The sequence below is a fragment of the Vipera ursinii genome (genome assembly GCF_947247035.1).
Source record: "Vipera ursinii genome assembly, chromosome: 1".
Taxonomy (NCBI): Eukaryota; Metazoa; Chordata; class Lepidosauria; order Squamata; family Viperidae; genus Vipera; species Vipera ursinii.
The window spans coordinates 291,196,858-291,212,075 of NC_139512.1; positions in this window are offsets into that span (position 1 = coordinate 291,196,858).

A 15,218-nucleotide genomic window follows, 5' to 3' on the forward strand; every position below is an offset into this window, starting at 1 on the left:
CATGCTGGAAAGCAAAAAAGGTAGTTTGAAACTTATATTTCTTCCATTTGCATCCAAATGGCTCTTTTCCTGGGGCTGGATAACATCCATGGAAAGCAATTATGAGTTTCTAGGGAAAAAATGCAGCTGCTTTAAGGAGTTGCAGGCAAGGACTTTATGAACACGCCTACTTGGTCTCAAGCATTTCCTTCAAATTGTCCTAGTATGCACCCATGTAATCATTTGTGTGACATCACTCCTTTAGGAAATACATTAATTTGCTAATAGGACTCCTGAAAAATAAGGAAATGTATATTCATCATATAAGATGGTTTTTATCATATGCATTCAAGTTTGATCTTATATATTCTACAGTCAAAGAAACCATTTTGACACATCATATTAAATTGTTATATAATTTATTTAATTTTGATTACTCCTTAATTATTTTAGCTCTTCCTTGTTTATCTTGGAAAGATTACTAATGACACCTGGTTGTAGGCACTGAGCAAATAATGGGACTAGATGGGAAATGCCAGTAACAGCAAGTGAAGAAAGAAATGCCTGAAAACTAAAGCTACACTTTCAAGTAAAAGCAAAATATGGAAGAATCTGCAATTTGAGGCCAAATGTCTAATTCCAAGTTATTGAGGGATACTAGCTGTGATAAGATCATGGGAATCAAATACAACCAATGTTGATGAAAATACACAGAACTGTGTTGGATTTACCACTGAGCTTTCATGCTTACTTCTGAATATTGGATTCAGGTGTGTGTTTGTTTTGTGATGTCATTACTTGCCACCCCTCCAGAGGCCTATGGGCAGGGTAGTTAAGCATAATGCTCTAACAAGCCTTTGAAAAATATTGATATAGGATATGGCTTTTGTCAATATGGAAATCTGTGTGAATAAATATACCAGATAGACTATACTGATAATTATGAATAACACAGTTCTTAAGCATGCTGTGAGGTTTGAAACATCTAACAGTATCTTTTGTGATAAGTATTGTTAGTATCACAGTCATGTACCTTTTCATCACTGTTGGTACTGACTGGGAAAATGCAGTTGCCAATGGCAACCTCTTCAGATTTTTTTATACTGAGACTCCAAAGCTTTCAGCTTCAAAAACCAAAGAAGAGAACAAATTGCCAAATATCATTTGACCCCGAGAAAGCAATATTATTAGCCTCAAGTTGTCAGGTGTAAGAGGTCAATATGTCAAAAGGGTACTATTCATTTGATTTGAATTTCTTAAGTATTAGCAGCCAAATGATCAGATCCTTATCCTTATCTTGGGACTGAGATTCTTGCTATGATCCTATAAATATATAACAATTGTATATGTTTATATATATGAAATTCCTTTAAAACACAGTTTCTGGCATCTATTTGCTACAAAAAAAAAAGAAAAATAGACTGAGACTAGGACTGGGACTGGGACTAGAACCAGGTTTTGCTTTGTGGTTGGCCTAGACCAGGGGTAGGCAACCTCGGCTCTTTTATGACTCGTGGATTTCAACTCCCAGAATTCCTGAGCCAGCCGAGGTTGCCTACCCCGGCCTAGACCCTATTTTGCAAGTCCAATAAAACAAAATAGTTTAGGTAGGCCTTTTGAATGTGAATGGCGGCATTAGGCTGTTGTTTATGTTATGAGAGGGGGTTGTCTTTAGATCATGATTATATGGAAGATTATTATAAGCTGACATTATCTTTTATGTTTTTATTGTAACTATCCAGGATCTTGAGATAAGCAATATATAAAGGTGCTGGTGATGATCTATAAAGCCCTAAATGGCTTGGGTCCGGGATAGCTGAGGGAACACCTGCTGCCGGCATCAAGTTCCCTTCGTCCTGTGCGTTCCCACAGGGAGGGCCTTCTCAGGGTGCCGCAGGCAAAGGATTGCCAGCGGGCAACACCCAGGGGGAGGGCCTTCTCTGTGGGCGCGCCTGCCCTCTGGAACCAGTTACCCGTAGAACTTAGGACTGCCCCTGATTTCCGTTCGTTCTGCCGGGACCTGAAGACCTGGCTCTTTGAGCTTTCTGGCCAGGACTGAGGATTTTTTTAATTTTTTAACTTATTGTAATTGGGTTTTTAATCAGAGATATAGGGGTTTTAGATTTTAATCAAGGAAAATTTAATCTATTTTAATTGCTATTAATTTTTGTATTGTAATGTTGTTTTAATTACCTTGTGAACCGCCCTGGATCCTACGGGAGAAGGGCGGTATATAAGTTTAATAAATATAAATATATAAATATAAATAAATGAATATGATAAATACATAATTTTGCTAAGCTTGTAAGCCGCCCTGAGTCTTCGGAGAAGGGCGGGATATAAATGGAATAAAAATAAAAATAAAAAATAAAAAATAATTTAACTTTACAAACTAGAATATTGTGCAATAAAGTCATATTTTTTTTAAAAAAACCCAACTCATTCAAAAAGCAAGGAGTACAAATGAAAGTGCAGAAAGCAACTCATTTTAGTTTTGATAGTTGTGTTAACATATTTCCAATGTTTAGTAATTTTGATCCATACTACAGATTAGTACGAACTGATATATTTCTATCTGAAGTGCCTGGATATTTTGTTAGCTTCTTTCTTGTCAGTGACTAAATAGTCACTGACGAGTCAACTGCTGGCTATTACAGTTTAATATCCATAATTTATCATGGGAGTGTGTGTGTGGTGTTTATAGCAATTTCCAAAATACTTTTTAAAATGCTAGGATCATTATTAAATTATATATGTTTATAATCATCTCATCTGGTAGCTGTAATTCCTTGCTGCTCTACCAGAATAGTAATAATAAAAATCTTTGCTGAGACACTAGCTCTCTTCGATCTCTTGAAGTTTGGGGCCATCGGCATTTTAAAATTTAGAGATCGTTTCAAGGGAAGATTCTTAGTGCATGGGCCACTTGTAAATCTATCAATTTATCTATTTATTAGATAGCAAATTGATGGGATAAAAAAACCCTAATTTTGGACAAAAACTTAGGGTGGGTTCCATACAAAAAATTCTTTTAATTCCAGCAACTTTACAATTCTTATTTTACTGTACAATTACTGTGCAATTAAAAGCTATGATTGTACCAGCAGGAATAACAAGAAAAAAATAGAGAAATAAAATTCAGCAGAATAAATTCATTACTCGGTTTCACAAAGGCAATTTACAAAGAAACAGCAACTTTTTAGAAAGTTTCTTTGTGAAGTTTCATGTTTATGTCTCTGTGTATCCAATGGAAAATCAAATGATTTAATATTTTTAAATTAGAAATATCCAACTTCATATGAAATCATGGTGATGGATCTTACAAGATTTGATTAACTTGGTGAAATTTCATCTTTCTCTGTTTCTGTCTCTGTGTCTGTCTCTCTCTGTCTCTCTGTCTCTGTCTCTGTCTCTCTGTCTGTCTGTCTCTCTCTCTGTCATCAGATACCAGGTACTGGCATTGTACAGACTCTTTGAACAATGCTGGGCTCTGGAGAGAGCGGATAAACAAAATTACTGTGTAATTGAAACCTCAGCCCTTTTTACTGTGCATCATATAGAGCTGTGGCTTTGAGCATGCATTTGCAATGGCCATTTTGACATTTGGATATCTCTGTTTCCATATCCCAAAGGTGCTTTTTCACAAGGTAATTGGACTTTCTTGTTTTTCTTTGAAGACATTCCGCTTCTCATCCAAGAAGCTTCTTCAGCTCTGACTGGATGGTGGGGAACAGAAGGATTTACATAACTTGCAGAAAGCTGGTCATTTGCATTCTTTTAGAGATTCATTGAGGCCACCTGGAGGTTTATATGTATCATCAGGATCACCTGAGTAGTGCAAATGGGTGTGGACTTTGGACAGAGAGGACCGCTGGTTTGAAAGAGGGGTGAAAGAGGCCATCCTTGTCAAAACTGAACAGCTCTCTCAACAGAGGGAAAGGGATACAACATCATCTATCTTCAGTCTACAACACAGTCCTTTCAACAGTTCCAAAAAGGCTCCACACCCATTTGCAGGAGTATAAATCCTTCCATTCCCCACCATCTGGACAGAGCTGAAGAAGCTTCTTGGATGAGAAGTGAAATGTCTTCAAAGAAAAACAATAACGTCCAGTTGCCTCATGAAAAAGCACCTTTGAGATAACTATGACCTGGATGACTGAGAGTCTCCATAGACTCTGTTTCCATAGGGACTCTGGTGTACAGTTCTTAGGAAGAATTCTCCACAATTAGGATGCTATCACTAAAACCCTCACTACTTGCCTACTTGTTTCAGTTCTCTGTCATGCTAAGTTCATTTGCCATCAAAAAAATCACAGAAATTCTGACTGCCAGAGTTCCATCTTGGACAGATGTTACTCAGTGAAGCTCATCTACACTTCTAGCATTGTGCCAAATCCTTCCAGAACCTATTTCAGATCATGGAATTTCAGCATTCTTTACGGGTTGAATGACAATAATAGTAATCCCCAAGGAAAAAACATTCAGGTTAACCAAGGTGAATTAATGTACTGTAACTCATTAAACATCAGTTCAAGGAACAAAGTAATTTGCTTCCCCTTATTCTAAAACCCATTTAAATATAGCTGAATTATGGTTATTAAGCCTCAATCTCACTGAACTAGTAATAGTGCTTCCTCAAAATATGTAATCAAATAGGAAAAAAAAGGAAACTTGGCTTAATTTCAGCAATTTGAAAAAAAGTATTGATAGCAGAGTGATTTTATTGCTGTCATCTCTCTTATACAACACACTTCATTGTGTACTCCAGTTAAACCCCAAGCTTATTGGAATGAAATTGCTTTTATTTATGGAAGGAAGAAAAAACTGAATTCTTACTGGTGGTATGAAATATCTCTACAATATTTTTATGGCGAGCAGCACGGAAGTTTTTAAAATTAAATTACTAAGGGTGATTCATAAGATATGCTAGGAAGGATATCCTTAAAGAGATTTTTGAAATTAATACTTTAGGAAATGTTATCATCCGCAAGAACTAGAAGCTGAAATAAAACACATTTGCATTTGTGGTTTAAATGTCGAACAATGGCATGCATGCATTTTGAATTGGTCAAGTAACAAGAACTTGTTCTCAAAGTATGGGATTTCATGGGGCACTAAATATGCCATATCAGAGAGGCAAATTAAATTGTATTCTAATTTCTAAATTTTAGACTCAGACAAAATATGAAAGACATCCATGTTTTAGAAAATAACATCTGCCTCCCCTCCCCCAATAATAATAATATTTACTGAAAATTAGCACAACCAATGGACCAGAACTACTTTATCAAGTAAACCTATTTTTATAAGCTTCTGTTATATATGTGCATCACTATGTGATGGAAAATAATGCAAGTACAGTATCTAAATTACATCATTTGCAGAACAATGTCACGAGTCAGCCATATTACAGTACTTGCTTCCTGTGGCGGCCTCCTGAAAAGCTATTTGTATTAATTCAGAAACATTCAAAGGTGACTTGATTCTTAAAATACTTGCCTTCTGCTTAGTGTTTTATCTGTCCAGTCCATAGAAAAAAGAGCAAAAAGCAGGGTTTACGCTTCCATGAGCTCTTATTCCTGGGATATACAATACTTTATAACAGGGGTCTTCAAACCTGGCCCTTTTATGACTTGTGGACTTCGACTCCCAGAATTCCTCAGGCAGCAGGCCTGGCTAAGGAATTCTGGGAGTTGAAGTCCACAAGTCATAAAAGGGCCAAGTTTGAAGACCCCCTGCTTTATAACATGGTTTGTCTTCTCGTCTTCTCTGACGTACTGTAGATATCTATGTCTTCTGGGACTTTGCAGGGTTTTTTTTATAGATAGCATTAAACCATATGGTGCTTTGTATAGTTTTAAATTACTTATTAAGGAAACCATGGGATACTGCCATGTTTTTATTTCTCTCCTATTTTCCATTCTGATTCAGGTTTACCAGTGAAACTTCAGTTTTTCAAGATGTGCCTAAGCACATATAATTCCTTACCTCTCTTTTTGCTTGCTCTGTCGCAATTGTTAGAAATAAAAAATAATATCTAGAAATAGAATTAGCTTATACGGTAGAGATCAGTTCAAAAGAAAAGGGCATATGTTTCTTATGCTTTGTCAATATTCTTAAACTAATTTCTCCACTCTGTCAAGTGAAGCCTCTGTCCAAGATGCTGATATTTCCATCTAGATTATTTGCATATATGGAAGTGCATGTTTATGCCTATGAGATTCAGATACATGGTAACAACAATCAGATACATGAACAGAGTATCAATGGGCTGGAGCTGTCTGGATGCCCTAACTATGATACAAGGAACACAAATTGTGTGTGGTCCTACCTATTCTGCAACTTTTGCTGCTGAATTGTTCAAGAAAAATAGCATTAACCTCTATAGGACAGTAAATACTGAACATGACCTGTTGGAACTAAAAGGAAAAAGGAAAGGAAGGAAGCACCAACAGCTAAATCATTCACTTATGTTATAATCTGAATGGGTTGTTGTTGTTGTTAGTTGCGAAGTCGTGTCCGACCCATTGCGACCCACTGGACAATGTTCCTCCAGGCCTTCCTGTCCTCTACCATCTTCTGGAGTCCATCTAGGCTCACGCCTACTGCTTCAGTGACTCCTTCCAGCCACCTCATTCTCTGTCGTCCCCTCCTTCTCTTGCCCTCAACCTTTCCCAGCATTAGGCTCTTCTCCAGTGAGTCCTTCTTTCTCATTAGGTGGCCAAAGTATTTGAGTTTTAGCTTCAGGATCTGGCCTTCTAAAGAGCAGTCAGGATTGATCTCCTCTAGGACTGACCGGTTTGATCGCCTTGCAGTCCAAGGGACTCGCAGGAGTCTTATCCAGCACCATAGTTCAAAGGCCTCAATTCTTTGGCGCTCAGCCTTTCTTATGGTCCAGCTTTCACTGCCATACATTGCAACTGGGAAGACCATAGCCTTGACTATACGCACTTTTGTTGACAGGGTGATGTCTCTGCTTTTTAGTGTGCTGTCTAGATTTGCCATGGCTTTCCTCCCAAGGAGCAAGCGTCTTTTAATTTCTTGGCTGCAGTCTCCATCTGCAGTGATCTTGGAGCCCAGGAAAATAAAATCTGTCACTATCTCCATTTCTTCCCCATCTATTTGCCAGGAATTGAGAGGGCCGGATGCCATGATCTTGGTTTTAATCTGAATGGGTATCCTCATTTATGTTATAATCTGAATGGCTATCCTCATTTATGATGAAATAAAATGGGAGTATGAAATTTATTGTAGAGTAAATCACTCTATTATGCTGCTGTGTACCACTCAACAAACGCGGAAGGCACTAAGCATCTTAATGCAAGGACAAAAAGGTATTAGTGGCAAATGCTCATTCTTTGATGCTGAATTGAAAATGACAGCATTAATAGTATATTTTTCATGGCTCAAATCATCACCATCATAGCATAAAATGTGTTTTGATAAACCTCAGTGTACTTTAAATATAGATGAAAGCGACTGAAGACATGTTGTGTCTCGTATCAATGGTGCATGCAAAAGATCTTGCTGCATGGGAGAAGCTTAGTAGGAGTTTAAGTGAGTATCTGGCATGTGTGACTAAAAGGGCTGAAGTTGTGGAACAGGACGAGCATAAATCTGCTGAATCATTTATTTTGGGCTTCTTTGAATGAAAGTTGTTAACCTTTTGCTCAGAATAGTTTCTGCTGATTCCTGAATTCCAGCTGGTAGAATTGCTAAGCTCCTAGAGCTTAGATGCCTACTAAATTCCCGCAAAATCTCATTGAATGATAATGTGTAGGGGAAGAAAAGGGACAAAGGGAGAAAACATTTGCAAAGAGGGAAATACAGAAACACACACACACATACACACACACACACACACACACACACACATATTTAGGACGTGGTGGCTCAGTGGGTTAGGATGCTGAGCTTGTTGATCGGAAAGTCGGCAGTTTGGCGGGTCGAATCCCGAGTGCCGCGTAACAGAGTGAGCGCCTGTTACTCGTCCCAGCTTCTGCCAACCTAACAGTTCAAAAGCATGTAAAAATGCAAGTAGAAATATAGGGACCACTACAGTGGGAAGGTAACCGCGTTCCGTGCGCCTTTGGCGTCTAGTCATGCCGGCCACATGACCACGGAAACGTCCTCAGACAAGCGCTGGCTCTTCAGCTTTGAAACGGAGATGAGCACCAGCCCCTAGAGTCGGAAATGATTAGCACGCATGTGTGGGGGAATCTTTACCTTTACCTTTATACACACACACACACACACACACACACACACACACACAAATAAATAAGGAAGCAGGGAATATTTTTTTCCTCTACCTTATTTTCTATTTCACCAGGTGTGGCAAACCTTTCTGAGGTTGAAATGTGCATCTAACTTAAAGATGATGGGTTGCTTGTCGATCCTTGTTCTAGACTTAGTCTAATGTTCTGTTTGTAAGCAAGCTCTGCTTATGAGGCAGAAATGACTTCTTCCCTTGCCATTCTCATCAACTTTTATATGTAGGAGGCAAAGGAATGCCTCTTTCCTTCAAGGATGCCCAAGCTAGGATTTTACAAACTTGTTTTTATGGAGCTCTAAAAGCACAGGGAAAGTTCCTAGAGATAGGGCAGACTTTCCTCTATGGGTTAACACTTTTTCTAGGTAAAGGGAAGGATGTACATAATTACATCTATCTTTCCAATGTGTATCTCCTTCCTTCCTTCCTTCCTTCCTTCCTTCCTTCCTTCCTTCCTTCCTTCCTTCCTTCCTTCATTCTTTCCTTCCTCTGTCAAGCCACCTGTCCATTTAATTCAGAAAAACCTACACTTGCACTATCTTTCCCAGATATGTGAATAGTACTTTGAAATACAAATTAAACTATGGAGCTTCAGAGAGTGCATTGATCATTATATCTGTCTTCCTGTAGCTACAGATGTTCTCCCAAGCTTCCACCATTGTATATTTTGCCTATACATGCTCAGAGGCAAGCCGATAATATACTTAGCCATGGTATTAATGTAAATTTCCATAGCCAAAGTTTACGATGCACATATTTCCTATCCCAACTAGATTGTAGACCTGGTAACAGAGAAGGCATGCAAACTCTATACAAAGCCCTCATCTTCATGATATAATATTTCTTAACAGCACTATTATACCAAAGAATAACTTCAGAGAGATTTGGGGAAAAATAATGATTTAAAGTACTTTGAATGATATATGTCTTCCAAAATACATAGAGATGGAGATCAGGAGAACTGAGAATTCATTTCCCCAAAATAATCATTTCATCAACTGTCATTTTTCCATTTTTCCCTCTCCACAGTCTCTCATTATTATATGTATGAAATTCCTCTTACTCAAGAATTCAATCTCTAAGGGAATAATGTACTATTCCATTAAGTGAGGCACAAAACGACATCTTAACGTGGCTGCTTTTTAAAATTATAATTAGTATTAGTATTATCTCTTCTGAGTAATATCCCCATAGAAACAGACTTAATCTGGTGGGCCATGACTATGTCATCAGCCATAAGTATACCAGGAAGTTTCCATGGCAGCCAAGAAACCAGAATGTGGATTTCACTCATCCTAATCCAACATTTAACCACCATACTCCACTGGCTGAAAAATATCGAGAATGGTGGAAAAATATTTACATTCATAAGAGACAGCTCAGATTAAGGAACTGTTAGAAGACCAAAACACAGAATGCCTACTTAAAACTACTTCACCCCTTGTTTTAGTAAAAAGCCTACACAGTCACCTGCTCCATTCACGAATGAAAAGAGCTCTTTCTGCATCCAATTAATAGTCACAGTATTTTCCATAATTTCTTTTTTTTTAATTGAAAAGTTTTAACATACAATTTTTCTTTAAAAAACCCCCCTCCCCCTCCCTTCTCCCTCCCCCCTACCTCTCCCCCCCTCCCCCCCGACTTCCCAGAGCTAAATACAAGGTATATATAAAAAAAACAATCATAAACAACCATATACTAACAACTATAAACTCTAAAATCCATCACTCTCTAGCTTATATAGGATAAAACAAACCTTAGTAATATTAAATATATATAAAGAAACTAAAATAGAAAAAGAAAAAAAGAAAGAAGACTTATTCAAATGCTACATGAAACTTCTTAACCCTATACTTGTTCTGGATAAACTCAATCCATTTTCTCCATTCCATAATATAGCGTTCTTGCGAGTGATCTTTCAAATAGGCCGAAATCTTCGCCATCTCTGCCAGGTCGGAAACCTTTAAAGTCCACTCTTCTATGGTCGGCAGTTCCTCTTTCTTCCAATACTGACCTATCAAAAGTCTTGCTGCCGTAATTAAATTCAACATCAACTTGGTGTCCACAACTGTAGCATCTGTAATTTTTCCCAACAAAAAAAGTTGCGGACAAAACTTTATCCTCTGTTTAAAAATCTTCTGCATGTTCCACCAGACTTTTATCCAAAAAGCCTTAACCTTTTTACAAGTCCACCATATGTGAAAATATGTTGCATCTTCATCACCGCACCTCCAACATTTAGGCTGATAATTCGGATACATACTTGCAAGCTTTTTAGGATCTAAATGCCATCTATAAAACATTTTGTAAAAATTCTCTCTTAGATTTTGAGCTTGTGTAAATTTTACGTTCCTCACCCAAATCTTTTCCCACGTGTCCATTGTGATAACTTCCTGGATGTTTTGGGCCCATTTTATCATACAATCCTTAACAAGTTCTGTTTCTGAATCAATCTCTATCAACGCAAGATATATCCGTTTAATATGTGCTGGTCCCTGATTTCTAATTTGCTTTATCAAATTTTCATCAGTCATTGTAAAACCATTTTTCTGGTCTTCTTTCCACCTAGCCCGTAACTGAGTATATTGAAACCAGTTTTGAACAACCTTCTCTTCTCGCAAGAGGCTATATGATTTCAAACACCAAACATTTCTTTCCAAGCTTAGGATCTCCTTGTACGTAGTCACATCATGTTTGAAACCAGCATGTATATTTTCTATTGCGTGTTTTGGAATTGCCCACAGTGGTATCTTGCAATCTAGCTTATGTCTATACTTCTTACAAACTCTCAACAATGCCTGTCTTAAAATATGCACTCTAAACACATTGTCTGCCTTCTTGTCATACAACAAATATGCATGCCAGCCAAACAACAAATCGTGGCCCTCAAGATTTAATAATCTCTCTTGTGTCAAATTAATCCAATCACTTATTCCTGCTAATGCAGCAGCTTCATAATATAGTTTAAGATTGGGCATTTTAAGACCACCTCTTTCACGAGTATCCTGCATAATCTTAAGTTTAACTCGTGGCCTTTTCCCTGCCCAAACAAATTTATTGATACCTCGCTGCCATTCCTCCAAATTAGAATCTTTCTTAAGAATCGGTATCATTTGAAATAAAAATAAAAATTTAGGCAGGACATTCATTTTCACTGCTGCAATCCGTCCCAACAAAGACAATTGCAATTTTTCCCAACTCTCCAATTCTTTTTGAATTTTCCCCCATAGTTTTTCATAATTATTTTTATATAACTTTGTATTAGAGGGCGACAAAAGCACCCCCAAATATTTAACCCTTTTAACAATCTCAAATCCAGTTAATCCTTCTAAGAGAGCCTTTTGCGAAACTGTCATATTTTTGGCCAGAATTTTGGTTTTCTGTATATTAACTTTAAATCCAGAAACCTTCCCATATTGTGTTATTATCTCCATCAGGTCCACAACAGAGTTCTCTGGCTGGGTCACTGTAACAACCAGATCATCTGCGAATGCTCTCAATCTATAATCCTGATCTCTAATTTGTATACCCTTAATTTTTTCCGAATTCCGTATTTTAACCAATAATATCTCTAATGTTAACACAAATAACAAGGGCGATAACGGACACCCTTGCCTTGTGCCCTTCTCAATATTACATGCTTCTGTCAGACTATTATTAACTATAATTCGGGCAGTTTGTTTTTGATATAATGCCCTAATCGGTTGTAAAATTTTTTCCCCAAAATCCATTTTGTCTAAAACTTTCAACAAAAATTGCCAATTCAATTTATCAAAAGCTTTTTCAGCATCTAGAAAAATTAGCGCCGCAGGGATCTGGTTGTTCCTTTCCAAAAACTCTAACACATCAACTACATGCCTCACATTATTTTTCATTTGCCTACCACTAATAAACCCCGTTTGGTCCCCATGAATCACCTGTTGCAGAACCCTCATCAGTCTATTAGCCAAAACCTTAGCAAATATCTTGTAATCTGTATTTAAAAGCGATATCGGTCTATAATTTTTAACTTGAGTAGCATCTTGGTCTTCCTTCGGAATCAAGGAAATAAAAGCTGTTCTCCAAGACGGTGGCACCTTTCCCCCCCTCTGGATTGTCTGGAACAGTTCCTTTAACGGTTTTATCATCTCTAATTGTAGATTTTTGTAGTAAGCCGCAGTCAAACCATCCGTACCTGGTGCTTTATCCACCTTCAATTCCTTAATTGCTGTAAAAATTTCTTCTTCTGTAATCAATTGATTAATCCCCTCTTTTTGTACTTGCGTAAGAACCGGGATGCTAGCATTCTCCAAATATATATCAATGTCTTTTTCATTAATCTTCTCCTTAGCATATAATTTAGAATAAAAATCCACAAAAGCATCCTTGATAAGGTCCTGTTGAAACACAACCCTTCCTTTATGCTCAATTTTGTCTATATTAGAAGCCCTTTGTTTTTTCCTCAATCTATAAGCTAACCATCTACCTGGTTTGTTAGCGTTGCAAAAGGTATTATGCCTGGCAAACCGCAAATTGGTTGCCACTTGGTCAGCCATTAATTTATCAAATTGTCCTCTTAACAGTTTAATAGCCTCCTTAGTCTTCACATCCTCTGAATTCAAAATCAAAGCCTTTTCTTTTTCCTTTATTTCATTCTCCAGTTCTTTCCTCCTAGCTTCTACAGCACGTCTATGTTTATTATTCATATATATCAACACCCCTCTCATGTAGGCCTTGCTAGCATCCCAAACCATATCCATAGAGGTGCCCTTATTCATATTAATTTCAAAAAAATCCTTCATCCGCTGTTTGCATTCTTCCACATTTCTCTGATTTCTAAACAAATTCTCATTTACGCGCCACGAGCGCCTGTCTCTATTCTCCTTATCAATCTCTAACCAAACTGGACTATAATTTCCATAATTTCCATAGGCCCTTATCTTTCCTTTCCTTTCCTTTCCTTTCCTTTCCTTTCCTTTCCTTTCCTTTCCTTTCCTTTCCTTTCCTTTCCTTTCCTTTCCTTTCCTTTCCTTTCCTTTCCTTTCCTTTCCTTTCCTTTCCTTTCCTTTCCTTTCCATTCCATTCCATTCCATTCCATTCCATTCCCCCTTTTCCCTTTAATCTTCCCCCTTCCCCCTCCCCCTCTCCCTTTCCCCAAATATGAGATGTATTACTAACTGGATAAACATAAATGAAATCAATTTTTCATCATCTTCCCCTTCCCATTAGGATTTTTTTTAAAAAAAATATAACCTAAAGAAAACCAGTTTTAGTTAATCCTGATCTTCCTTGGCTTGTATTTTTAGGACATTGCATACCAGATTCTAGATAACTTTATTTAATTTTTTGCCTACCCCATCTGAGAACTCACTGGGACTTTGAAAAAACACTCTATGGATCTACGCGCCCCTGTCCTATCTATCTATCTATCTATCTATCTATCTATCTATCTATCTATCTATCTATCTATCTATCTATCTATCTATCTATCTATCTATCTATCTACCTACCTACCTACCTACCTACCTACCTATCTATCTATCTATCTATCTATCTATCTATCTATCTATCTATCTATCATCTATCTATCTATCATCTATATGAAATTAGTTTCTTTCTTTTTTGGATCAGTCCAACGATAGTTACATCTAAGCAGACTATTTGTAAAAATATGTTTCATTATTGCTAATTTATTTAATGGTGAGCATAACAATCTAATCACAATGAAATCCTCTGATATTAATCTTGTAGCACAATATGTACAGTATTTGCGTGAGAATTCTGATGAAGCTTCTCATTAATTAATACACTGAAAAAATGTCAGCATTTTAATTTGTTTTGTGTAAAGTGCAACAGATTTCCACTTCTTAAAAGTATTTATCAAAATAAATATGGCTACAACCTTAATTTCAACAATAAATAATTCTTTACAGCTGCCCATTTATAAGGGTATCACATTACTATTTAAATTATCTCTTTTATTTATAAAAATTATCACTTGCGAAGGCTGAATCACAACAGCGGTGCTCCTCACCCCCAAGTTTCATTGCTCATTACATCTCCCCCCTCGCAATTCTAAAACTAGATTCTGCATTTTCTTTTCTTTGAAAGCAAAAGGAAATTGTGGTCCTCCCAAAGCTGCTTTTTCCAAAAGGCAACTGGACTTTCTTGTTTTTTTTTTCCTTTGAAAATGTTTTGCTTCTCATCCGTGAAGTTTCTTCAGTTCTTGGATCAGGGTTGAGAATTTCTATAGACATCCAATTGTGTTCATTCTTCAACTTTCATCAGCTTCAGCCAGCAAACCTACTAACTAGTAAAGGATGCTGGGAACTTTTAGTCTGAATTGTGGCCAGAAAACAAAATTTGTATACCTTTCTAAAACAATGAAGGAAGGTATGGTTGTGTTCTCAAAGGATGCATTCTCAGAAGGCCCCAACAGATATAGAAATGGTTTAGCATTAGCTGAATTAAAACCCTGTTTGAACAGTGTTCCCAGCTTTAGCGTGCTGCCTGGGGAATTCCTGAGTTAAAGTCTATACATCTTAAAGTTGCTGAGCTTCGATAACACTGAATTAGAGGAATCTTCCACAAAGCTTACAGTGGCTTCTAAAGGGCACCCATATCATTCTCCAAGAAGCCATAAGGCCATTGCTTGTTTGATTATTTTGCCTGATGGGGAAAAAGTGTGATTTGTTGAAGCAGAGCAATCCTTACAGTGCACCAGCAGGATTGTTTGAAAATGCAAGAGTAACCATCTTCAGGAATCCCACACCTTGTTCAATAAGAAAGCAGAGGTGTGTCTGAAATGCTTCTCTGGAATATGGAAAGTGTACAGTAGCTGCAACTAGTTTTTCTCTTTTTCACATTTTGGGGGCTTTGGAAGATCCTTGCTAGATACCCCACAGGCTAAAGATGCCAAAGCTTTTCAATTCTTGACAGATGGGTTTATTATATTTTTATTTGAATTCTTTTCTTAAGCTATGCC